This window comes from Lepus europaeus, chromosome X (assembly GCF_033115175.1).
Source record: "Lepus europaeus isolate LE1 chromosome X, mLepTim1.pri, whole genome shotgun sequence".
Classification (NCBI taxonomy): domain Eukaryota; kingdom Metazoa; phylum Chordata; class Mammalia; order Lagomorpha; family Leporidae; genus Lepus; species Lepus europaeus.
In genome coordinates this window covers 99,621,826-99,647,097 of record NC_084850.1, presented here as the reverse complement: position 1 = coordinate 99,647,097, position 25,272 = coordinate 99,621,826, and the positions used below count along the sequence as shown (strand labels likewise).

The 25,272-nt window shown below is 40.0% G+C and overlaps 1 protein-coding gene across 2 annotated transcripts in view; it reads right to left on the bottom strand.

The window, feature by feature from the left end:
* Nucleotides 1–25,272, bottom strand: part of SHROOM4 (shroom family member 4) — a 272,257-nt gene that overhangs the window by 109,775 nt on the left and 137,210 nt on the right. The window lies entirely within an intron of this gene.

The window sequence follows — 25,272 nt, the reverse complement described above, 5'->3', positions numbered from 1 at the left end:
CGCCCCCAAATGAAAAAGACACCCCAATGCAAGATTATGAAGATGATGAGATAGAAGAAATGCAAGAAGCGGATCTCAAAAAATTGATAAGAACATTAAGAAGTTCTCAAAAACAAATTCTTGAACTACAGAAATCCTTAATGGACAAGATAGAAAATCTCTCTCGTGAAAGTGAAATATTAAGGAGGAATCAAAATGAAATGAAACAACTAGTGAAACAAGAAACTGAGATAGTGACGAGAAATCATAATGAAATGAAGAATTCAATAGATCAAATGACAAACACATTAGAGAGCCTTAAAAACAGAATGGGCGAAGCAGAAGAGAGAATATCGGACTTAGAAGACAGAGAACAGGAAAGGAAACAGGCAAACCAAAGAAAAGAAGAAGAAATTAGAAATCTAAAAAATATTGTCGGGAATCTACAGGATACTATTAAAAAACCCAACATTCGGGTTCTAGGAGTTCCTGAAGGCATGGAGAGGGAGAAAGGATTAGAAGGCATTTTCAGTGAGATACTAGCAGAAAATTTCCCAGGTTTGGAGAAGGACAGAGGCATCTTAGTACAGGAAGCTTATAGAACCCCTAATAAACATGACCAAAAGAGATCCTCACCACGACATGTTGTAATCAAACTCACCACAGTGAAACACAAAGAAAAGATCCTAAAATGTGCAAGAGAGAAATGTCAGATTACTCTTAGAGGATCTCCAATTAGACTCACAGCAGACTTCTCATCAGAAACCCTACAAGCTAGAAGGGAATGGCGAGACACAGCCCAGGTACTAAGAGAGAACAACTGCCAGCCCAGAATACTATATCCTGCAAAGCTCTCATTTGTGAATGAAGGTGAAATTAAGACTTTTCATAGCAAACAGAAACTGAAAGAATTTGTTGCCACTCATCCTGCCCTGCAAAAGATGCTTAAAGATGTGTTACACACAGAAACACAGAAACATGGTCACCAATATGAAAGAAGGTAAAGGAAGGAAACCTCACAGCAAAAGATCACAGGAAGCTCAATTTCTCTTTGACATAGAATTAAACTCTGATGCTCTGTAAAGCAATGTGTTAAAGTAATCTATTATGTTCTCTTGATGTCTGTTAAATTCTAATTGTTCAAAAACAGCTGAATTTTTATTAAGAGCTATGGGTTATGTAAATATGTGCTTATTTTCAAAGATTTGAATAATCACCTTGTAACAAGATCAAATTTGGTCTATGAGTTTATAATTTTAAACATGGCGACTTAAAGTCTTTTGTCATCCACAGTTATATATGATTTGCTGCTCATAAAACTAAAGCGTTGTTGGTTCTGTGTTTAGCTGTCCTCCTATAGGTTCCTATGGACTTTTTCCAGCCACTTCCATTGTATTCAGTACTTTGGGATGGCTCTGTAAACAGATGAAGCCAATAATGTATTAGCAGAACCAACTGAGAGAAAGTATGGTTAACTGAGGTTACTAAAAAAGCAATTCAAATCAATTGGCAATCTACAAAAAGAGTTAAAGATTTTAAAAGCTATTATTAAAAACGCTATATTGGTCTAGTATGCTATGTTATATGTGTGTACATATTGTATGTCCACATGGGGAAATTTTATTAAGAGTTTTATTTGAAATGGCTTATAGATAAGATTGTCCATAAATTTAAGCTGCTAAAATCAATCAAAGATATATTTTAATTTGTGTGACCTGAATCTGTGTATCATATGTTTTAAACTTGTTGGTAGAAAGAAACTAAAAACATTATATATGGTTGTGCTTAAGTTTACTGGTTAAACAAACTACACCATGTTAGATATTTAAGAGCTGTTTTCAAATACATGATTCTTAAAATTTATAGAAGGCATTGGACCTTCTGGTAAATGTTTTCTTAAGTTGTTATCTAATGGTTGAAACTGTTTGCTCAGTATTCATGCGATATTGCTATTGTCAGCAAGCGATCTAGGACTTGCTCCCTCATTTCTCTATTCTAAGCCCAACTTGTTCTTTCATTTCTCTATTCTCTTCAAGGTAGGAAACTAATTCTATTATGAAGGAATCTGTAGGATGCACAATTTAATCTTACACCTTATAAAAGAGATGGCTAACATTTTTCTGTAATAGCATAGCCAAAATAAGAACTTAAATAATAATCTCATAGCTAGATTCACTTCGCCATCAGCAAAGTATACAGTAAGTAGAAAAAACCTCCCTTTCAGACCAAAGGGAAAGAAAGTTTTAAAGTGAGAATATAATTTTCCTCATGGGCATTGTCTACCTTAGAAAAACTACTACAGAACATGCCTGTGACTATAGACTTGTAGTTCAGGCCACCGAAGATTAGAGATGGGACACGGGCACTCCCTTGACTTGCATCCTCTGGTCTGCTTTAACACAAACCAGGAGGAAAAGAAAGCTAGGCATCAGAAGCAATGGGTGGCAGGCCTATTAATAGCTGATCTGTACAGTGATCTGCCCTCAAGGAGACCCAACAGGCCAGTCCACTGCAGTGGCTTTCAATGTGGTAAGCATGGGCTTCAGCAGAAGTCAGCTTGTGAAGAGCCCTGGCAGCTCTGCCAAGAGTTTGATCACTGGAAATGGACCTGCCCTGGAGTCGAAGGATGCCCAGGTCAGAGCCACAGATCTTATTGGCTCTAAGCTGAAAAGCCCTTCACTCAGCCCAACTTCCAAAGTGACACTGCAGCTGAGGGTGTGGTCAAGTAGGGTCAGCAACATTGCAGGCAGAACTGTAAATTTCTTATTAGAGATGCCCCCTGCCTTTACCTGGCCAGCTCTCCTCCCAGGCCAGCCAAGTAATGAAAGTCAACAGAGTGCCTTCCCCTAGGAGGTTCACACCTCCCTTAGAATATACCCCATGTGAAGAGATAGATAGGTCTGGGCCTCTTAACTTACAAGGCCTAAAGCCCACCAGATTATTATCAAGCCCCTTCTATCAGGTTCTATTTGCCTCTCAATCAGAAAACTTAATTGTAGCTTAGACAGCACCTTTCTTAGCTCCTCTAATAATGACTCTGTCCTTTGTTCTAGACCCTGTCTAGCGTACTTGGGCCTCATTCCTCTGTAATCATAACCTCTACTCTACCACCAATGGCTCTACTCCCAACCTGTGTGTACTGATGGTCCTCTTCCCCACTTAATGCTGTATAATTGTTCAAACCTGGTTAATGCCACTCTTAGGATCATTGGTTACTATCCTCACCCTGTCTTTTATGACCTTGTCTAAATATGATCAGAGTCGGCAAACTTGGAAGGCTTCCATAGCCTTGGCAACTCATGACGACAGCCTAGGGTGGTTACTGGCGCCATAAACTAGAGTGTCAATTTGTTGGGTCAACAACAGGAGCCACTGTGCACCTGCTCCTCATGTGGGATCTCTGTCCTTAATGTGCTGTACATTTTGATTTGATGCTATAACTAGTACTCAAACAGTATGTTTCACTTTGTGTGTCTATGTGAGTGCAAACTGTTGAAACCTTTATACTAAATTGATCTTCTGTATGTGAAGAGAATTGAAAATGAATCTTGATGCAAATGGAAGGGGAGAGGGAGCAGGAGAGGGGAGGGTTGCGGGTGGGAGGGAAGTTATGGGAGGGGGAAGCCACTGTAATCCATAAGCTGTACACTGGAAATTTATATTCATTAAATAAAAGTTAAAAAAAATATATAACTATCAAGTGAATCATTTACTCATAGCTCCTACTCCTCTATATCGGGATTGATGAAAAAATCCTGAATCTTCCCTATGGGCCACAGTGTAGCCGATGCTGGGGATGCAACAATCAATAAGGAGAAGCCCCTGTATTCACAGTACTTCTAGTCCAGGGATCAGAATTTTTCTGTAAAGGGTAAATATATTACCTAACACAACTATTCAATTTTGCCATTTTAGTACAAAAGCAGCATATAAATGAATAGTTGTGGTTCTGTCTCATTAAAACTTTTCTTTATGGGTGCTGAAATTGAAGTTTCATATAATTTCACATGCCACAAATACTTCTCTTCTGTTTTTTTTCCCAACTATTCAAAAATATATCTTATGGGTGGGTGTTATGGCACAGTGGGTTAAGCTGCTACTTGACAGAGACACCAGCATCCTATATTGGTATGCCAGTTCCTGCCCTAACTGCTCCACTTGTGATCTGGCTCCTTATTGATGCACCATGGGAAGCAGCATATATAGTTAAGTTCTTGGGCCCCTGCCACCCATGTGGAAGACCTAGAAGGAGTTTCTGGCTCTGGGCTTCAGCCTGGCCCAGCCCTGGCTATTGTGGGCATTTGGGAAGAGAACCAGTAGATGGAAAAATCTCTCTCTCTCTCATAGATGAATATAAACATTTTAAAAAGTATTAAAATGAACCTTAGGGGGCCAGTGCTGTGGCATAGCAGGTGGAGCCACTGCCTGCAGTGCTGGCATCCCATGTGGGTGCTGGTTCACGTCCCAGCTGGACCTCTTCTGATCCAGCTCTCTGCTGTGGCCTGGGATAGCAGTAGAAGATAGCCCAAGTGCTTAGGCCCCTTCACCCACCTGGAAGCGGCTCCTGGCTTCAGATCAGCACAGCTCTGGCCATTGCGGTCATTTGGGGAGTGAGCCAGCAGAATGGAAGACCTCTGTCTCTCTACTTCTCTCTGTAACTCTGTCTTCCAAATGAATAAAATAAATCTTTTTTTAAAAAGTATACTTGGAGGCGGCGCCACGGCTCAATAGGCTAATCCTCCACCTGCGGCGCCAGCACACCGGGTACTAGTCCCAGTTGGGGCGCCGGATTCTGTCCCGGTTGCCCCTCTTCCAGGCCAGCTCTCTGCTGTGGCCTGGGAGTGCAGTGGAGGAAGGCCCAAGTGCTTGGGCCCTGCACCCCATGAGAGACCAGGATAAGCACCTGGCTCCTGCCTTCGAATCAGCGTGGTGCATTGGCTGCAGTGCACCGGCCGCTGTGGCCATTGGAGGGTGAACCAATGGCAAAAGGAAGACCTTTCTCTCTGTCTCTGTCTCTCTCTCACTGTCCACTCTGCCTGTCAAAACACACACACACACACAAAACACACACACACAAAAGTATACTTGGGGCCAGCCTTGTAACACAGTGGATTAAGTTCCTATTTGCAACTTTAGCATCCCATATCAGAGTGCTGATTCTAGTCCCAGCTGTTTTGCTTTCAATCTAGCTTCCTGCTAATGTGTCTGCAAGAGCAGCAGAGCATGGCCCAATTACTTGGATCCCTGTCACCAATGCAGGAGACTCAGATGGAGTTGCAGGCTACTGGTTACAGCCAGCTAAGTCAAAGGTACCACAGAAAATGTCCTAGAAACAGGGCTGGCGCTGTGGCTTAACAGGCTAATCCTCCACCTTGTGGCGCCGGCACACCGGGTTCTAGTCCCAGTTGGGGCGCCGGATTCTATCCCAGTTGCCCCTCTTCCAGGCCAGCTCTCTGCTATGGCCCGGGAAGGCAGTGGAGGATGGCCCAAGTCATCCTCCTGCACCCTCATGGGAGACCAGGAGGAAGCTCCTGGCTTCGGATCAGCGAGATGCAGTGGCCATTGGAGGGTGAACCAACGGAAAAAGAAAGACCTTTCTCTCTGTCTCTCTCTCTCATTATCCACTCTGCCTGTCAAAAAAAAAAAAAAAAAAAGAAAGAAAGAAAGAAAAGAAAAGAAAATGTCCTAGAAACAACCACCCCAGGGCTGAGTCCTTTTTTTTTTAAAGATTTATTTATTTATTTGAGAGGCAGAGTTACAGAGAGAGAGGTCTTCCATCAACTGGTTCACTCTTCAAATGGCTGCAATGGCTGGAGCTGGGCAGATCCAAAGCCAGAAGCCAGGAGCCTCTTCTGGGTTTCCCACGTAGGTGCAGGGGCCCAAGGACTTGGGCCATCTTCCACTGCTTCCCCAGGCCATAGCAGAGAGCTGGATCAGAAGTGGAGCAGTTGGGACTCGAACCGGCGCCCATATGGGATGCTGGCACTGCAGGTGGTGGCTTTACCCACTCAGCCACAGCACATGCTCTGGGGCTGAGTCTTAAAGACTGTGAATGTGAACGTGAAGGCATGAGCCAGGAAAATAAAAGGAAAAGGTTGCTCCAAGTAGAAAGGAGAGAATGGAACAATCACAGAGTTGATGACCAGCATGAAACAAGGAGCTCCAGCTGAAGTTGCGAATGGGAGTAGAGATGAGGATATAAAATGTTTCTCTCTCACGCCTCTGGTATTGGCAGAAGAGTCATGCAACTGAATCTGTATTTTGAATTCATCTCTATGGCAAATCCTTGGCAGACAGATGTGAGGCAGCTGAGAAACTGCTGAGATGTCCAGCACTGACCTGGGGCAACAGCAGTAGAAACGGAGAAAAGGGGATGGATTCAGAAAGTGTATAAAAAGTGAACATGGCTTAGTGCGCAAGAACAAGGATTCAAGAATGAGATGGGTGATGCTGCCACCAGCTGCTATTCTTAGGGGTGAGAGTTTCATAGGTTAATGAATTCAGATTTATACACACTGCATTTCAATTTTCTGCCGACTTACCCTGTGGAGATTCCTATCAGCCTGCTGCACATAAGTATGTGAATTTGGGGAAGAGATTAGAAATAGAGATACAGTCATTAGACAGAAGTGGTCTTTAAAACTGCATGAATTGGGTAGCTCAGATAAATGAATAGAGTCAGGAGAATCATGAACCATGCTAGTTACAAGGAGGCTGATAGCATAGGAGAAAATGAAATTGGAGACCTTGACGATATGGAAGAGCAGATATAAAGGGAATGAGGTATGGGAAAGTTAGAAGAAGAGGTTATAATCAGAGAGTTGGATTTATTCTTTCTCAACTGATTCTAGAAATGAAGCCCTAATCCCTCAAGGCAATGGTTTCAAACTGTGAGCTTTACATTTGGAAAGCTTGTTAAACACATTGCAGGAAGCCATCTCCAGAGTTTTGATTCAGTAGGTCTACGGTGTGCCTAACAATCTGCATTTCTAATGAGTTCCTAGGGGAGGTTCACAGTGCTGAAGATTGCTCTAAAGTATTCACTGTATGTAATGAATTCACTCTTCTCTTATGTAGCTGGAGGGCTTCTAGTTATTTGCCATCCTCAGTAAAATTGAAATAATAGTCACGAATTATTTTCTATGTTCTGTTATTTAGATAAGGAATCCAGATAGGAAACGATTGGAGGTGCTGGCAGGTTTGGTTCATCAGAACAGGGACCATATCTGTTTTGCATGATGGAATCACCAGACTCTAACACAGTTCAGACACTGAATAAGTACAAGTACTTTTTGACTGAAAGACTGGCAAAGTCTATGGTTTAGCTGGGGGAGTGAGCTGCTGATATAGAGGGTTTATCCCTGAAGTTAAGGTCAAGAACCCAAGACTATAAAGTTTGTGATCCTCTACAAAGATGATGACACCTTTCAGTATAACAGTTAGAACTGGGGTAGAAAACATAACTGTGAAGCAGGTGCCAAAACATCAAATGGAAGTGAAAGAATGTCCTGGAGCTCAATAGCTGACATTGCTAAGGGAATCAGCAATGATAAAATCTGCTTCTTTGAACTTCAAAAATAAATGGTGGACATGTTTACAGCAGCACTGTTCACAACAGCTAAAATACGCAATCAATCAAAGTGTCCATCATCATATGAATGGATAAGGAAAACATGGCATATATACACATTGGTTTACTATTCAGTCATCAAAAAAAGTGAAATTCTACCATTTGCAGCAAAATGGATGCAACTGGAAGACATCACATAGAGTCAAATAAGCCAGACACAGAAAGACAAAAACCACATGTTCTCCCTTATATGTGAGAGCTAAAATTTTCAAAAAAAATAAAAATAAAAATAAAACAGGGCCTGGTGCTGTTAAAGCCACCGCTTGCAGTGCCGGCATCCCATATGGGCGCCAATTCGAGTCCCGGCTTCTCCTCTTCCAATCCAGCTCTCTGCTATGGCCTGGGAAAGCAGTGAAAAGTGGCCCAAGTCTTTGGGCCTCGGCGCATCTCCCCCTGTTGCAGCCACTTGGGGAGTGAACCAGCACGTGGAAGATTTCTCTCTCTCTCTCTCTCTCTCTCTCTCTCTCTCTCTCTCTTTCTCTCTCTCTCTCTCTCTTTCTCTGTGCCTCTGCCTCTCTGTAACTCAAATAAATAAATAAATCTTTAAAAAAAAAACAAAAAAAGAAAGAAGTGCTTGTGTTTATCAGTATTGCTACAAATACGGTTTTGTCAACTTTTGTCTTAAATCTTTGTCAAACTAATGGTTAATAATGTTATGCTACTATAGTTTTATTTTTTAAAAGATTTTATTTATTTATTTGAGAGGTAAAGTTACAGACAGTGAGAGGGAGAGATAGAGAGAAAGGTCTTCCATCCTCTGGTTCATTCCCCAAATGGCCGCAGCCAGGAGCCAGGAGCTTCCTCCAGGTCCCCCAGGTCAGCGCAGGTGCCCAAGCACTTGGGCCATCTTCTACTGCTTTCCCAGGCTGCAGCAGAGAGCTGGATTGGAAGAGGAGCAGCTGAGACTAGAACTGGCGCCCATATGGGATGCTGGTGTTGCAGGGGAAAGATCAGCCCACTGAGCCACAGCACCAGCCCCTTGCTACTATAGTTTTAATGATCTGTGGTTACTCTGAAATTTGCTGTATATGGGTGAAATAGTTTATTTTTTCATTTGATTATTGTTTATAGCCCTTGCCTATAGTTCCATTAAGCTAGGTTCTTTTGGCTTTTCACTTGTTGAATTCTTCATTTACTGGAACATTAAGCCCTTGACTGCAATGTAAATTAAAGCTATGTTATCTCAAAAGTGAAGGGGAGAAGGGGGAAAGGGAGAGGGAGGGAAAGAAGAGGAGGAAGGGAGCAAGAAAGAGAATATCATTATATACTCAGAACTGTATCTTTATTAAAACTTTAAAAACTAAAGATAAATAAATAAATAAATGGTGGAAGAATGATGGGATGGTGTGGAAGTTGTCTAAGGAGAGTACACCTAATCCAGGGCAAGTGAATGTACTGTTCATTAAATTTGTCTGTTGCTTTTTCTCTTAGAATGACTTAACACAGTGCCCTAAGAATTTACCCACACCATCAGAAATAACTTGCACACATTTTTTTCCTTTCTGAACAGTTTTGTAATTTCCTCCATATATATCCTCTTTCTTTTATGCATTTTTTCCTTAAAGGTATTCCTGAGTGTTTTATGTATTCAATTTCTTACTGTGAATGGAGCACATTTGTTAATATAACTTTTTTTTTAAACTTTTATTTAATGAATATAAATTTCCAGTGTACAGCTTATGGATTACAGTGGCTTTCCCCTCCCATAACTTCCCTCCCACCCGCAACCCTCCCCTCTCCCGCTCCCTCTCCCCTTCCATTTGCATCAAGATTCATTTTCAATTCTCTTTATATACAGAAGATCAATTTAGTATAAAGGTTTCAACAGTTTGCACCCACATAGACACACAAAGTGAAACATACTGTTTGAGTACTAGTTATAGCATCAAATCAAAATGTACAGCACATTAAGGACAGAGATCCCACATGAGGAGCAAGTGCACAGTGGCTCCTGTTGTTGACCCAACAAATTGACACTCTAGTTTATGGCACCAGTAACCACCCTAGGCTGTCGTCATGAGTTGCCAAGGCTATGGAAGCCTTCCAAGTTTGCCGACTCTGATCATATTTAGACAAGGTCATAAAAGACAGAGTGAGAATAGTAACCAATGATCCTAAGAGTGGCATTAACCAGGTTTGAACAATTATACAGCATTAAGTGGGGAAGAGGACCATCAGTACACACATGTTGGGAGTAGAGCCATTGGTGGTAGAGTAGAGGTTATGATTACAAAGGAATGAGGCCCAAGTACGCTAGACAGGGTCTAGAACAAAGGACAGAGTCATTCTTAGAGGAGCTAAGAAAGGTGCTGTCTAAGCTACAATTAAGTTTTCTGATTGAGAGGCAAATAGAACCTGATAGAAGGGGCTTGATAATAATCTGGTGGGCTTTAGGCCTTGTAAGTTAAGAGGCCCAGACCTATCTATCTCTTCACATGGGGTATATCCTAAGGGAGGTGTGAACCTCCTAGGGGAAGGCACTCTGTTGACTTTCATTACTTGGCTGGCCTGGGAGGAGAGCTGGCCAGGTAAAGGCAGGTGGCAACTCTAACAAGAAATTTACAGTTCTGCCTGCAATGTTGCTGACCCTACTTGACCTCACCCTCAGCTGCAGTGGTCACTTTGGAAGTTGGGCTGAGTGAAGGGCTTTTCAGCTTAGAGCCAATAAGATCTGTGGCTCTGACCTGGGCATCCTTCGACTCCAGGGCAGGTCCATTTCCAGTGATCCAACTCTTGGCAGAGCTGCCAGGGCTCTTCACAAGCTGACTTCTGCTGAAGCCCAGGCTTACCTCATTGAAAGCCACTGCAGTGGACTGGCCTGTTGGGTCTCCTTGAGGGCAGATCACTGTATAGATCAGCCATTAATAGGCCTGCCACCCATTGCTTCTGATGCCTAGCTTTCTTTTCCTCCTGGTTTGTGTTAAAGCAGACCAGAGGATGCAAGTCAAGGGAGTGCCCGTGTCCCATCTCTAATCTTCGGTGGCCTGAACTACAAGTCTATAGTCACAGGCATGTTCTGTAGTAGTTTTTCTAAGGTAGACAATGCCCATGAGGAAAATTATATTCTCACTTTAAAACTTTCTTTCCCTTTGGTCTGAAAGGGAGGTTTTTTCTACTTACTGTATACTTTGCTGATGGCGAAGTGAATCTAGCTATGAGATTATTATTTAAGTTCTTATTTTGGCTATGCTATTACAGAAAAATGTTAGCCATCTCTTTTATAAGGTCTAAAGATTAAATTGTGCGTCCTACAGATTCCTTCATAATAGATTTAGTTTCCTATCTTGAAGAGAATAGAGAAATGAAAGAACAAGTTGGGCTTAGAATAGAGAAATGAGGGAGCAAGTCCTAGATCGCTTGCTGACAATAGCAATATCACATGAATACTTAGCAAACAGTTTCAACCATTAGATAACAACTTAAGAAAACATTTACCAGAAGGTCCAATGCCTTCTATAAATTTTAAGAATCATGTATTTGAAAATACCTCTTAAATATCTAACATGGTGTAGTTTGTTTAACCAGCAAACTTAAGCACAACCATATAAAATGTTTTTAGTTTCTTTCTACCTACAAGTTTAAAACATATGATACATAGATTCAGGTCACTCAAATTAAAATGTATCTTTGATTGATTTTAGCAGCTTAAATTTATGGACAATCTTATCTATAAGCCATTTAAAATAAGACTCTTAATAAAATTTCCCCATGTGGACATACAATATGTACACACATTTAACATAGCATAATAGACCAATATAGCGTTTTTAATAATAGCTTTTAAAATCTTTAACTCTTTTTGTAGATTGCCAATTGATTTGAATTGCTTTTTTAGTAACCTCAGTTAACCATACTTTCTCTCAGTTGGTACTGTTAATACATTATTGGCTTCATCTGTTTACAGAGCCATCCCAAAGTACTGAATACAATGGAAGTGGCTGGAAAAAGTCCATAGGAACCCATAGGAGGACAGCTACACACAGAACCAACAACGCTTTAGTTTTATGAGCAGCAAATCATATATAACTGTGGATGACAAAAGACTTTAAGTCGCCATGTTTAAAATTATAAACTCATAGACCAAATTTGATCTTGTTACAAGGTGATTATTCAAATCTTTGAAAATAAGCACATATTTACATAACCCATAGCTCTTAATAAAAATTCAGTTGTTTTTGAACAATTAGAATTTAACAGACATCAAGAGAACACAATAGATTACTTTAACACATTGCTTTAACAGAGCATCAGAGTTTAATTCTATGTCAAAGATAAATTGAGCTTCCTGTGATCTTTTGCTGTGAGGTTTCCTTCCTTTACCTTCTTTCATATTGGTGACCATGTTTCTGTGTTTCTGTGTGTAACACATCTTTAAGCATCTTTTGCAGGGCAGGATGAGTGGCAACAAATTCTTTCAGTTTCTGTTTGCTATGAAAAGTCTTAATTTCACCTTCATTCACAAATGAGAGCTTTGCAGGATATAGTATTCTGGGCTGGCAGTTGTTCTCTCTTAGTACCTGGGCTGTGTCTCGCCATTCCCTTCTAGCTTGTAGGGTTTCTGATGAGAAGTCTGCTGTGAGTCTAATTGGAGATCCTCTAAGAGTAATCTGACGTTTCTCTCTTGCATCTTTTAGGATCTTTTCTTTGTGTTTCACTGTGGTGAGTTTGATTACAACATGTCGTGGTGAGGATCTCTTTTGGTCATGTTTATTAGGGGTTCTATAAGCTTCCTGTACTAAGATGCCTCTGTCCTTCTCCAAACCTGGGAAATTTTCTGCTAGTATCTCACTGAAAATGCCTTCTAATCCTTTCTCCCTCTCCATGCCTTCAGGAACTCCTAGAACTCGAATGTTGGGTTTTTTAATAGTATCCTGTAGATTCCCGACAATATTTTTTAGATTTCTGATTTCTTCTTCTTTTCTTTGGTTTGCCTGTTTCCTTTCCTGTTCTCTGTCTTCTAAGTCCGATATTCTCTCTTCTGCTTCGCCCATTCTGTTTTTAAGGCTCTCTAATGTGTTTGTCATTTGATCTATTGAATTCTTCATTTCATTATGATTTCTCGTCACTATCAGAGTTTCTTGTTCCACTAGTTGTTTCATTTCATTTTGATTCCTCCTTAATATTTCCTTTTCACGAGAGAGATTTTCTATCTTGTCCATTAAGGATTTCTGTAGTTCAAGAATTTGTTTTTGAGAACTTCTTAATGTTCTTATCAATTTTTTGAGATCCGCTTCTTGCATTTCTTCGATCTCATCATCTTCATAATCTTGAATTGGGGTGTCTTTTTCATTTGGGGGCGTCATAATGTCTTCCTTGTTCTTGTTAGCTTGGTTTTTGCGTTTGTTGTTTGGCATGTTGGAGATACTTGGTTTCTTCACTGTGGTGTTTTTTCTTGTTACACTATGGCTCCTTATTAAGTGGACTCTGTTAATATAACTTTTAATTAGTTATTGTGGGGCCAGCGCTGTGGTGCAGCGGGTTAACGCCCTAGCCTGAAGCACCAGCATCCCATATGGGCACCAGTTCTAGTCCCGGCTGCTCCTCTTCCAATCCAACTCTCTACTATGGCCTGGGAAAGCAGTGGAAGATAGCCCAAGTCCTTGGGCCCCTGCACCCACGTGGGAGACCTGGAAGAAGCTCTTGGCTCCTGGCTTCGGATTGGCGCAGCTCCAATCATTGCGGCCAATTGGGGAGTGAACCATCGGATGGAAGACCTCTCTCTCTCTCTCTCTCTCTCTCTCTGCCTCTCCTCTCTCTGTGTGTAATTCTGACTTTCAAATAAATAAATAAATCTTTTTAAAAAATTAGTTATTGTGGTATACTGTTACCTTTAAATTAATTTCTGTTTTTGACTTCTCCTCTGAACTGGTTTTAACACCTCAACAGTTTCCTCATTAATAAGTTAAGTAGAACCATTACCATGTTCTTTTTTAATATTGGTATGCTATTTGAGATTTTACTTGTTTTTTAAAAATATATTTTATCAATTGCAATTAATTGCTATTGTCCTATATGGTTGAATTTGACTTAATATAATTTCATTTATAGACTTCGCAACTATACTCATGAACTGGATAGAATATTCACTTTGGAGCAGTCTGTCAAGTTTTGTTATTAGAGTAATGCTAGCTTAGAAAATGTGGGGGCAAGTATTTGGCCTAGCAGTTAAGATGTCACATGGGATGCCCACATCCCATATCAGAGCACCTGGGTTCAGTCCTTGCCCCATTCTCTAATTCCAGCTGCCTGCTAATGCATACTCTGGGAGGCAGGGGTGATGGTTCTTGGATCCCTGCCACCCACATGGGGGACCTGAATTGAGCTTCTTGCTCCCAGTTTTGGCCTAGCCAAGTCCTGGATGTTGCAGGCATTTGAGGAGTGAACCAACAGATGGTTTACTCCTCAAATGTCTCTCTGTATTTCTGCCTTGAAATTAAAACAGGTAAATAGGCCGGCGCCGCGACTCACTTGGCTAATCCTCTGCCTGCAGCGCCAGCACCCTGGGTTCTAGTCCCAGCTGGGGCGCCAGATTCTGTCCTGGTTGCTGCTCTTCCAGTCCAGCTCTCTGCTGTGGCCCAGGAAGGCAGTGGAGAATGGCCCAAGTGCTTGGGTCATGCACCTGCATGGGAGACCAGGAGGAAGCACCTGGCTCCTGGCTTCGGATTGGCACAGTGCGCCGGCCATGGCAGCCATTTGGGGGGGTGAACCAACAGAAAAAGGAAGACCTTTCTCTCTGTCTCTCTCTCTCTCTCTCACTGTCCACTCTGCCTGTCAAAAAAATCAGGTAAATAACTCTGCAATGTTTTCAATTTGATAATATTGTTACAGAATTGAACTTGACAATACCTAGACAATTGGAAAGAACTTGGTAATAAAAATATCTAGTTTAAAGTATTGTGGGAAATTTCTCTTTGATTATTGTTTTCAATGTTTTTACTCCTACAGAACAATTTAGTTTACAACTTCTCAATAACTTCTGACATGTAAAATTTTGTTAAATATTTTTAAATTTCTCTAAGATTTTAAAATTTATTTATTTACTTGAAAGTAAGAGATAGAGCACAATAGGGATAGGAGAGATACAGAGAGACAGAGAGAGAGAGAGAAACAGAGAGAGAGAGAGAGACAGAGACAGAGACAGAGACAGAGAAAGAGCTTTGCTGGTTCATTCCTGAAATGCCTGCAACAGCCAGCATTGGGCCAGGCTGAAGCCAGGAGCCCAAATCTCAATCTGAGTCTCCCACGTGAGTGGCAGGAAATCAGTTACCTGAGTCATCAGCTGCTGCTGCAGATGATACACTAGCAGGAAGTTGGATTGAAAGCAGAGGATCTCCGACTCAAACCAGGTACTATGATACGGGACATGGGCATCCAAAGGCGTAACTTAACTGCTGCATCAAATGCCTTCCACTAAAGTGCATTAAGATACAATTACAGTAATGTGTCTCTTTTTTTTGACAGGCAGAGTGGACAGTGAGAGAAAGAGACAGAGAGAAAGGTCTTCCTTTGGCATTGGTTCACCCTCCAATGGCCGCCGCGGCCGGCACGCTGCAGCCGGCGCACCGCGCTGATCCGATGGCAGGAGCCAGGTGCTTTAAAAAACCTTCGGCGTATTTGTTGTTATATTCCATTTCACATTTTAAATTTTGTTTGTGATTCATCTTTGTTTTCCTGATTAAATTTGCTGGAGGCTTATTTATTTAATTCATCCTCCAAAAAAAACTCTAGCCCTTGGCTTTATATTATATTGTATCTTAGTCATGTAATTTCATTCTTCATTTTTAATAATAAAAATATTTAAGGTTATGAATTTATTCTGAATAGTGCTCTCAAAATTTTGATAAATCATGATGTCATTTTCATTATTTTTTATTATTATGCTAGTATTTCTTTGGGCTAATACTTGCATATAAATGTATTCTAAAATATTAAGTAGTTGAAGACTTGTTTAAATTTGTTTTTTATTTTGTAAACACTGTATATTATTATCAGAGAAGGAGGCCTTTGTGATTTCTACATTAAGACTTCACAAAGATTTTCTTTGTAGCATAAAATTTTAAATATTTTCTTAATATTTGTAAGGGAAGTGTATGCACTGTCTATAATATATAATTTTTGAAATTTACTAACTGAATCTAATGAATTATGTCTTGAAAATCTTCTAAGTACTTTTTATTTGAATATTCTTTATTGTTAAGTTAAATTGTGCTAAAAAGTTCCCATATAGAAGCTTCTGTAATTATTCTTGTATTACTAAGAGGTTTTTTTCTTACATATTTGAATTTGTTTTCTTGGCCAAAAAATTCATGAATACAGTATCTGCAATATGGTCTGTATCTTCTATCATATAAAATTAATCTCTTGGGGTCAACATCATTGCACAGTTATTGTTCCTGATTTTTTTTTTCAAATATCGATGTAACATACTCAGATTTCTATTTCGGAGAAGGATTGATTGGAAGGAGGTGAGATTCAATACCAAGAAGTCAGTGGGAAGGCTCTTAAAATAGTTCAGGTGAGAAATCATGAGTAATTGAATTAAGACAAAGTATCAAAGAGATTTTTAGCAGGTTAGACACATCAAGACTTGGAATAACTCAGATTCAAGAGGGGTGGGGCCAGAGAAGCGATGAGGATAACAGCTAGATTTCTGCTTAGTTGGTCATTATCTTCTAAATAATATAGGAGGAAGAGTCAGGTTGCCTTTTCAGAACAGACCATTTTCTAAAGTTCCTTTTCTTTATGTTTATTCCCAAAGACTCAAGTCCAAACCTAAAGTTCAGGGTTGGGTCATTGCAATTGATTGCTTACTTAAAGCAAAGTTCTTCTACCTACATATAAAACATTAGACTGAATACTCATAAACTTCAGTGAAATCACATTTCTTTTATGTGGTAAGAGCTCTTTCATAAACTACTTGGATTCAGCAAGAAGGAATTAATTCCCCATGCCATGCCCAGGGGTAGTCTATATGTGAAGGTGACGTTTTCCACAAGAGGGCAGCATCACCTAATAAATTATGCATTGAAAGCTTGGACCAATAGGGATTGAGATGGAGGAGGGGGCGGAAAGTGTAATCAGTGTAGGTTCAGGGAGCCAGAGCCATGAAAACCAAAAATCCCTTTTATCTCCAAGGCCATGCGTGTAGTTACTCTTACATGACTGGTAGTGATAGATATTCCTACAGTAGGAAGAAAGAAGATATGGAGATTACCAGGGAATGGTGAGTGTGGGAAGTACCTGAATTCTCTCATTCTTGTAACTGACTCAGAAACTCAGGATGGTGTACACACACCTTATAAGTGTTGGTGTTTCTGTACAACCAGCTTCTCACAGGGGCCTTTATTTGTTGTTTAGATCTTTGATACCCGTAAGTTACAATGCACACCAGAGTTCTGATGCTCTTCCTACTTAACAATGTTTGGTCATCCCAATTATGCATTTTTCATACCCTAGGGAAAGGAATAGGAATAAAATTCCCCAATAAACCATCCTGTTGAAAGTCATTTTATATAAATGGTTTCACTTAATTGTCATAAAAATCCAATATACTGGGAATTACTATTTCCCATGTGTTAGAATAAGAAGTACTTTGTATATGTATACGCAGGTATATGTAATTCCAAATAAATATTTTTTTTCCCAAATTCACCAAGCTACCCTTCAAAGAAGTCTTATTTGAAACCTAAATTGGGGCCAGTGTTGTCGCACAGTAGGTTAAGCCACTTCCTTCAACACCCACATTCTGTGGGCAGAGGTTCAAGTCTGAGCTGTTCCACTTCCACTCCAGCTCCCTGCTAATGTGCCTGGGAAAGCAGCAGAGGATGGCCTAACTGCTTGGGCCCCTACCACCCATATGGGAGACCTGGATGAAGCTCCTGGCTCCTGGCTTTGGCCTGGTCCAACCCCAGCCATCGTGGCCATTTGGGTGTGAACCAGTGGATGGAAGATCTCAATCTCTCTCTGCTCTTTCTCTCTTCTCTCTCTCTCTCTCTCTCTCTCTCTCTCTCTCTCTCTGTAATTCTGCCATCTGCCATCTGCCTCTCAAGTAAAATAAATACATCTTTAAAAATAAAATGAGGGGCCGGCGCTGTGGCACAGTGGGTTAACACCCTGGCCTGAAGTGCTGGCATCCCATATGGGCACTGATTTGAGACCCGGCTGCCTCACTTCTGATCCAGCTCTCTGCTATGGCCTGGGATAGCAGTAGAAGATGGCCCAAGTCCTTGAGCCTCTGCACCCACGTGGGAGACCCAGAAGAAGCACTGGCTCCTGGCTTCGGATCAGCGCAGCTCCAGCCATTGCGGCCATCTGGGGAGTGAACCAGTGGATGGAAGACCTCTCTCTTTGCCTCTCCTTCTCTCTCTCTGTGTAACTCTGACTTTCAAATAAGTAAATAAATATTTTTTAAAAAATAAAAAATGAAACCTAAATCATAACCAATATAAATTAAATTGGTGATAACGCATCTATTGTATAAAGCATGACTTAACCTGCCACCTAAATCATAATAAATCAGTGAGATCATATACAACCTCCCCTTTCCTAATTCCAAATCCTTTCCACTTAAGCTTTCTCTCTTTGAGGTACAACATTCAGATGGAGAATATGAGACAAATAAGGGAATTAAAGATGGCTTCCATGTTTCTGGCTTGTTGACTGCATGGTGTTCCTGGTCACTGAGATAGGGAGCTTGACAGGAGAAGAAGTTGATGTTAGTATTAGGGTCTCTTTTGTCTAAAATGCTGCTGAGACATCAAAGTATAAATATCCAGTAGAAAGTTGGTTATATAATCTGAGGCAAAGGCGATACAATCATCAACATCTAGACAAAAGTTGAAGCTATAGGACTGGGTGTGATTTTACGTGACATGCTAATGAAATTAGAAAGGGTGGGAATTGGAAAAACACCTACATTTAAGGGATGGTCAGAGGGATGGGCAGGTAATCAGGGAATCTGGTTAAAAAATATTAGGCAGAGAAGTAAGAAAGCAACAAGTTTTTCAGAATGTTGAAAGTAAGAGTTTCATAAAAGAGGGTGGAGATCATAATCCGGAGCAGTAATTTCAAATGGCTTCTAGAAATCACATGTAATGAAGACTGAAAATAATTCATAGCCAGACCTCTCTGGCCCTACCCAAGGCACACCCTTAGGGTTCTGGCTTGTGCCTTACGTGCCCTGCCTAGTCCGGCAACATCTTGCTCGCTCAGACTTGGAACTAGTTTCTCTGTGCTCCTCCTAACACAGCACTTTGTTCCTGCTTGTTGGAGTCTCTGGCCTAGAGTTTCTGCACTTTGCCTTGGCCCAGTATAGAGTTGATATCATGTAATATATCTTCTGAACCTCAATGGGATGAAGCTAGAAATTAACAAGAACAGAAATTGTAGAAATTATACTAATACATGGAGACTGAACAACATGCTCCTGAATAATGAAATTAAATGGGAAGTAAAAAAGATAACTTGAAAATAATGAAAATGAAAACACAATGTATCAAAACTTATGTTATACAGCAAAAACAGTATTAAGATCAGAGTTTATAGTAATAAATCCCTACATCAAAAAACTGGAAAAAATAATCTAGAAAGATAAGGATAAATCAAACTCAAAATTACTACATGAAAACAAATAGTAAAAGTTAAAGAAGAAGTTAAAAAAAGAAATTTTTAAAAATCAATACAAAGATTAATGAAATGGAGAGTTAGATTTTATAAAAATGGAAACAAATTTGATAAACCTTTAGCTAGATTAAACAAGAAAAAAGAGAGAAAACTCAAATCAACAAAATCTGAGATGAAAAAGGAGATGTCACAAAGAATCAATTGGGAACTATTATGAACAACTATATGCCAACAAATTAGAAAAGCTAGAAGGAATTCATAGATTTCTGGATACATAGTTTACCAAAACTGAGGCATGAATACATAGAAAACCTGGATAGACCAATAACCAAAGTTTGAGCCTGAAATGGTAATAAATACCATCCCAACAAAGAAAAGCCCAGGGCTAGACATCTTCACTGCTTAATTCTACCAAACTTGTAGGGAAGAACTAACACCAATTCTTCACAAACTACTCAAAACAATTTGAAAGTGAGGAAAACCTTCCAAACTCATTCTATGAGGCCAGCATTACCTTAATTCAAGAGAACTGGAGAGCACTATCCCTCATTAACGTAGATGAAAAAATTCTCAACAAAATATCTGCATGTCAAATCCAACAACATGCCAAAAAGATCATCCACCCTGACCAAGTGGGATCTATCCCAGGGATACAGGGATGATTCAACACACACAAATCAATAAACAAGAGACAGCACATCAACAGAATGAAGCATAAAAACCATACAATTCTCTCAACTGATGCAGACAAAGCATTTGATATAATACAGCATCCATTCATGATATAAATCTTTAAACGCTGGATTATAGAAGGAACATTCCTCAACACAAAAAAGGCAATTTATGACACATCCACAGCCAGCACCATATTGAATGGGGGAAAAATTGGAGGCAATTCCACTAAGATATGGAAACAGACAAGAATATCCACTTGTACCACTTTTATTCAATCTAACTCTGGAAGTTTTAACCAGAGCCATTAGGTAAGAAAAAGTAACTAAGGGGATTCAAATTGGAGAGCAGAAAGAAAAATTATCCCTGTTTTCAGATGACATGATTCTTTACATAGGTGAACAAAAGACTCTACCAACAGACTATCAGAACTAATAAGAATTCAGCAAAATTGCAAATCGTTCTCAAAGACTTATTTTCTTTTAATGTATTAGGCAGAGGTAGGCAATGAGTTTGAACAGCCTTGTCTCCACTGTTGAGGAACATTTTTTTTTCTGTGCAAATTGTTGAACTCTTTACTTAGTATAGAGTTGGTCTTCTGTGCATAAATTTAATTGAAATTAGATCTTAGTAGAAAATAGGACTGGGAATTGGAGAGGGAGGAGGGAAAGGGGTGGGGATGTGGGTGGGAGGGCAGGTACAGTGGAAAGAATCACTATATTACTAAAGATGTACTTATGAAATGCATGATGATTGTATTCCTTAAATAAAAGGTTTCCTTAGGGGAAAAAAAACAAAATAAGCAAATCAATAGCATTCTTATAGACTACAAATGGTCTGACTGAGAAAGAACTTGAACAATCCCACTGACAATAGCTAAAAAAATTCAATATATTGGGATAAATTTAACTAAAGATGTTAAATATATATCAATTAAAATACAGTAAATTAATTAAAGAAATAAAAGACAAGAAAAACTGGGAAAATCTTCCATATTCACATACTGGGGGAATTAATGGCCAAAATGTCTATCTATACTACCAAAAGTAATTTATAGATTCAATGCAGTTCCATTGAAAATCCCAATGAAATCCTTTACGGAACTACAAAAATGCTATGGAAACACAAGGACCCCAAATAGCCAAAGAAATCTTAAACAATAAAAAACAAAGTTGAAAAAAAGGAGAGAAAATGATACATTGAAATGCAGACCTAAAATAGAAAATCAACAAATATAAAATGAGTTCTTCAAAATCAGTGTCAGGACTTGAAAGGAAGACATATCTACCATTTGGCACTGTGCAATACAACTGTGGTGATAACAGGATCTGTTCATCATCATTGCTGTCTGTTAGGGTTACCACTAGCCATATGGACTGTTGAGCAGCTTAAAGCACATGTGATTAGCTGGATTGAGAAACCAACTTTCCTACTTTTAATTTTATTATTATTAATAAATGTGTTATTAAAAATTTATATTACCTTTACTTTAATTAACTTTTGGTTAATACATTGAAAAAAAAAAGGTGGAGGCATCACAATGCCAGATTGCAAGATATACTACAGGGCTATTAAAATCAAAACAGCAAGGTGCTGGCATAAAAAGAGATGTATAAACCAATGGGACAGAATACAAATCCCAGAAATAAATATTCATATCTACAACTACCTAATCTTCAACAAACATGCAAAAAACATTCCTTGGAGAAAGGACAGTCTTTTCAACAATTGGTGTTGGGAAAATTGGATTTCCACACACAGAAGTCTGAAACAAGACTGCAACTTTGGGGCTGGCACTGTGGCATAGTAGGTATGTTGTGACGTAGCAGGTTAAGTTTGAACCATGGCTGCCCACTTCCCATCCAGCTCCCTATTAATGCGCCTGGGAAAGAAGCAGAAGATGGCCTAAGTCCTTGGGCTCCTGCATCCACACGGGAGACCCAGAGGAAGCTTCTAGCTCCTGGCTTCAGTCTGGCCCAGCCCTTGCTGTTGTGGCCATTCGGGGAGTAAACCAGTGGATGGAAGATCTCTCTGTCTCTTCCTCTCTGTGTAACTCTGCCTTTTAAATAAATAAATAAAAAAGAAAATCAGCAACAACACACAATCTAGTTAAGAAATAGGCAAAGGATATGAATAGGTATTTTGTCAAATGCAAATAGTCAACAGACACCATCAAGGAAATCATTAGCCATCAAGGAAATGCAAATAAAAACCACAATGAGGTATCATCTCAGCCCAGTTAGAATGGGTATTATTCAAAAATCAAAAAATAACAAATGCTGGCAGGGCTGTCGAGAAAAGCATACCCTAATACACTATTGGTGGGAATGCAAAGTAGTACAAGCATTATAGAAAACAATATGGAAGTTCCTCAACAAATGAAAAATGGATCTATCATATGACCCACCTATCCCACTTCTGGAAATGTATTGAAAGGAAGAGAAATCAACTTATGAAAGAGACAGCTGTACTCTCATGTTTATAGTAGCCCAATTCACAACAACAAAGATAGTAACCTAGATGTCCATCATCTGATGAAGACAAAAATCCCCTGCTGCTTTCACACCACACCGTGCTAGAACGATCTCAGACCTTCGTCTAGTCCCTTCTCTTCCATAGTGCACCTTAGCACTGACTGAGCCAGCTTGTGGGTCGGTGGTAGACCCTCTTAGGGACAGAACCTAGTGGTAAATCCAAGAGAAATGGTCCCATCCAAACCTGATTCACACATCCAAACTCACCTGACAGCCGAAGGAGGTGAGCATCACTCTGCTGGACAGACCACTAGGGGCCTTGCCAAGATGTATTTTAGAACAAACCCAGTACCTCAGACAGCAGTGTCGGGGCTTGCCCCACTACCAGCTCTGGTGGCCTGTTTCCAGGTGTTGTGAAGAGGTAGGGAGCTAGTCCCTTTGCAGACCAGTTCAAACTGTCTGTGCACAAAATCCCAGTGGGGCCTGGATGGAGGAAGTTAACTTTTGTTTTCTTCTCAACTCCATTGAGAGAGAAGGCAACCCATCTAGGATTCAGCTCAGCCAGCAATCTGGCAGCGTAATGATTCAAGCTAGGTTGGGAGGCTAGGCAAGTCTACCTCCCTCGATAAATCAAAGAATTGTGTAAAATGGGATTGTTGATCCTTTAAATAAAGAGTAACTTGGTTGAAAAAAAAAAAGAAAATGTGACATATATACACAATGGACTATTACTCCACTATAAAAAAGAATAAAATACTGACTTTTAAAAGATGTATTTATTTATTTTAAAGTCAGAGTTACAGAGACAAGAGGGAGTGATAGATATCTTCCATCTGCTGGTTCACTCCCCAGATGGATGCAGTGGCCAGGGCTGGGTCCATAGCCAGGAGCTTCATCCAGGTCTCCCACATAGGTGGCATGGGTCCAGATATTTGGGCCATTTTCCACTGCTTTTCACAGGTGATTAGCAGGGAGTTGGATTGGAAGTGGAACATCGGGGACATGAACCAGCACCCATTTGGAATGCCTGCATCATCATACAGGGCAGCTTTACTAGTTGTGCCACAACATTGGCCCCCAAATCCTAACATCTGCAACAAAGTGGATGGAACTTGAGATCATTATGCCAAGTGAAATAAGCCAGACACAGAATGACAGTCATGTTTTCTCTTATGTGGAAGTTAATATATAGAGAGTATAAAAATGGTGTAGATGTCATATTATTTCATACACAGTTTATAAACATTGTATTCACTAAATTATACCATCAACATGACAATACACCTGTCTTCCCTCTCTTTATGATCACTGCCACGAATCCCTCATTGTGTGATATTAATATCCCTGTTTCCAAGGAAAAATAGTATATTTATGTCTGTATAATATCTACATTTGAAGCGAATATGGAAAAATGTTAAAAGTTGTTAAATCTTAAAATAAAATTTAAAAATGTTTCTAGAAGCACACAGAAGAAAACAAAATGTCACACATAAATGTCCCATAAATGCATATAATGCATATACTTTTTGTTAATATAATATTTTGAATAAAAAAGGAAACAAAAAAAGGAAAGACTCCATTTGCTTTGAATATTAGGAGATAATTTGTATTTCTTTTGTCAGAGTTGTTTCAGTGGCATTCTGAGCACCAGAATTCAGACTGCAGGGGCTAGAAATCTAATAGGCAGGTAAAAAAGTGAAGATGCTGAGTACAGACGCCTTTTCAAATTGAGTATGAACAAAAGAAGGGAGATGGGCAATAGAGGGAGAAACAGGACTGCTGGGAGATGCTGTTTAATTGTCTTCTAATAAAAAGAACTAAAATGGCAAAAGGTAGGCATGTGTATAGGATAAAAAAAAAACCAAACCAATAGAGTGGAGGAAGTCTGAGCTCCAGCAGTCAAAGCAAAGGCACAACAGCAAAATGAAAGAAAGGCCACAGAGCAAGCTCACCAAAAGGCAGATCCTTTGGTGGTAGCATAAACTCTGTGCCCAAAGATGAAGGGAATTCAAAAAATTTTGTAGAAATGCAATTTAGTTTGTTGCAAAATTTTTGAAATCCATGTTTTACATAATATGTATTTTCCTTAACTTCCTTCTGCTTATTTCAATTACCTGGAATACCTTCCGCTTCTGGTGGCTTATTTTTCGAAATCTATCCATGCTTTGCTCAAATTCTACCTCTTCTGTGAAGTCCTACCCCATCAATCCCTTCCGAAGTGACATCTATTTCTCTTTAATTAGAGGAGCAATTTCTGTTTGAAATTGAAAATTCACAATGCCATAAAACTCTGCGAAACCTCCTCTACTGCTTTCTCTAAAAAACGTATTGCTGGGGCTGGCACTGTGGCATAGTAGGCTAAGCCTCCACCTGCAGTGCCAGTATCCCATATGGATGCCAGTTTGAGTCCTGGCTGCTCCTCTTCCACTCCAGCTCCCTTTTGATGGCCTGGGAAAACAGCGAAGAAGGCCCACGTGCTTGGACCCCTTCACCCACATGGGAGACCCAGAAGAAGTCCCTGGCTCCTGGCTTCAGATCGGCTGGGTTCTGGCCATTGCTGCCATTTGGGAAGCAAACCAGTGGATGAAAGACCTCTCTTTCTGTCTCTCCCTTTCTCTGTCTGTAACTCTGCCTGTCAAATAAACAAATAAATCTAAAAAAGTATTGTTAGTTAACTGGTCCCATGTGTGTCTTTTCTCCCCTGTTAGACTGTATGTACACTCGTGAAGAGCAGAGTTCCTGTCTTAGGGTTTGCCTACCATACGGAATGACTACCACAGCAGGCTGTAGGGTCCCTTTCAATCTCCATTGATACACGGTTGGGCAGTAGCAGCCTGTTATGAAGGAGAAGACAGAAAAATGCCCGTGGTGTTGTCGAGTCATTTAGTCCCTTCA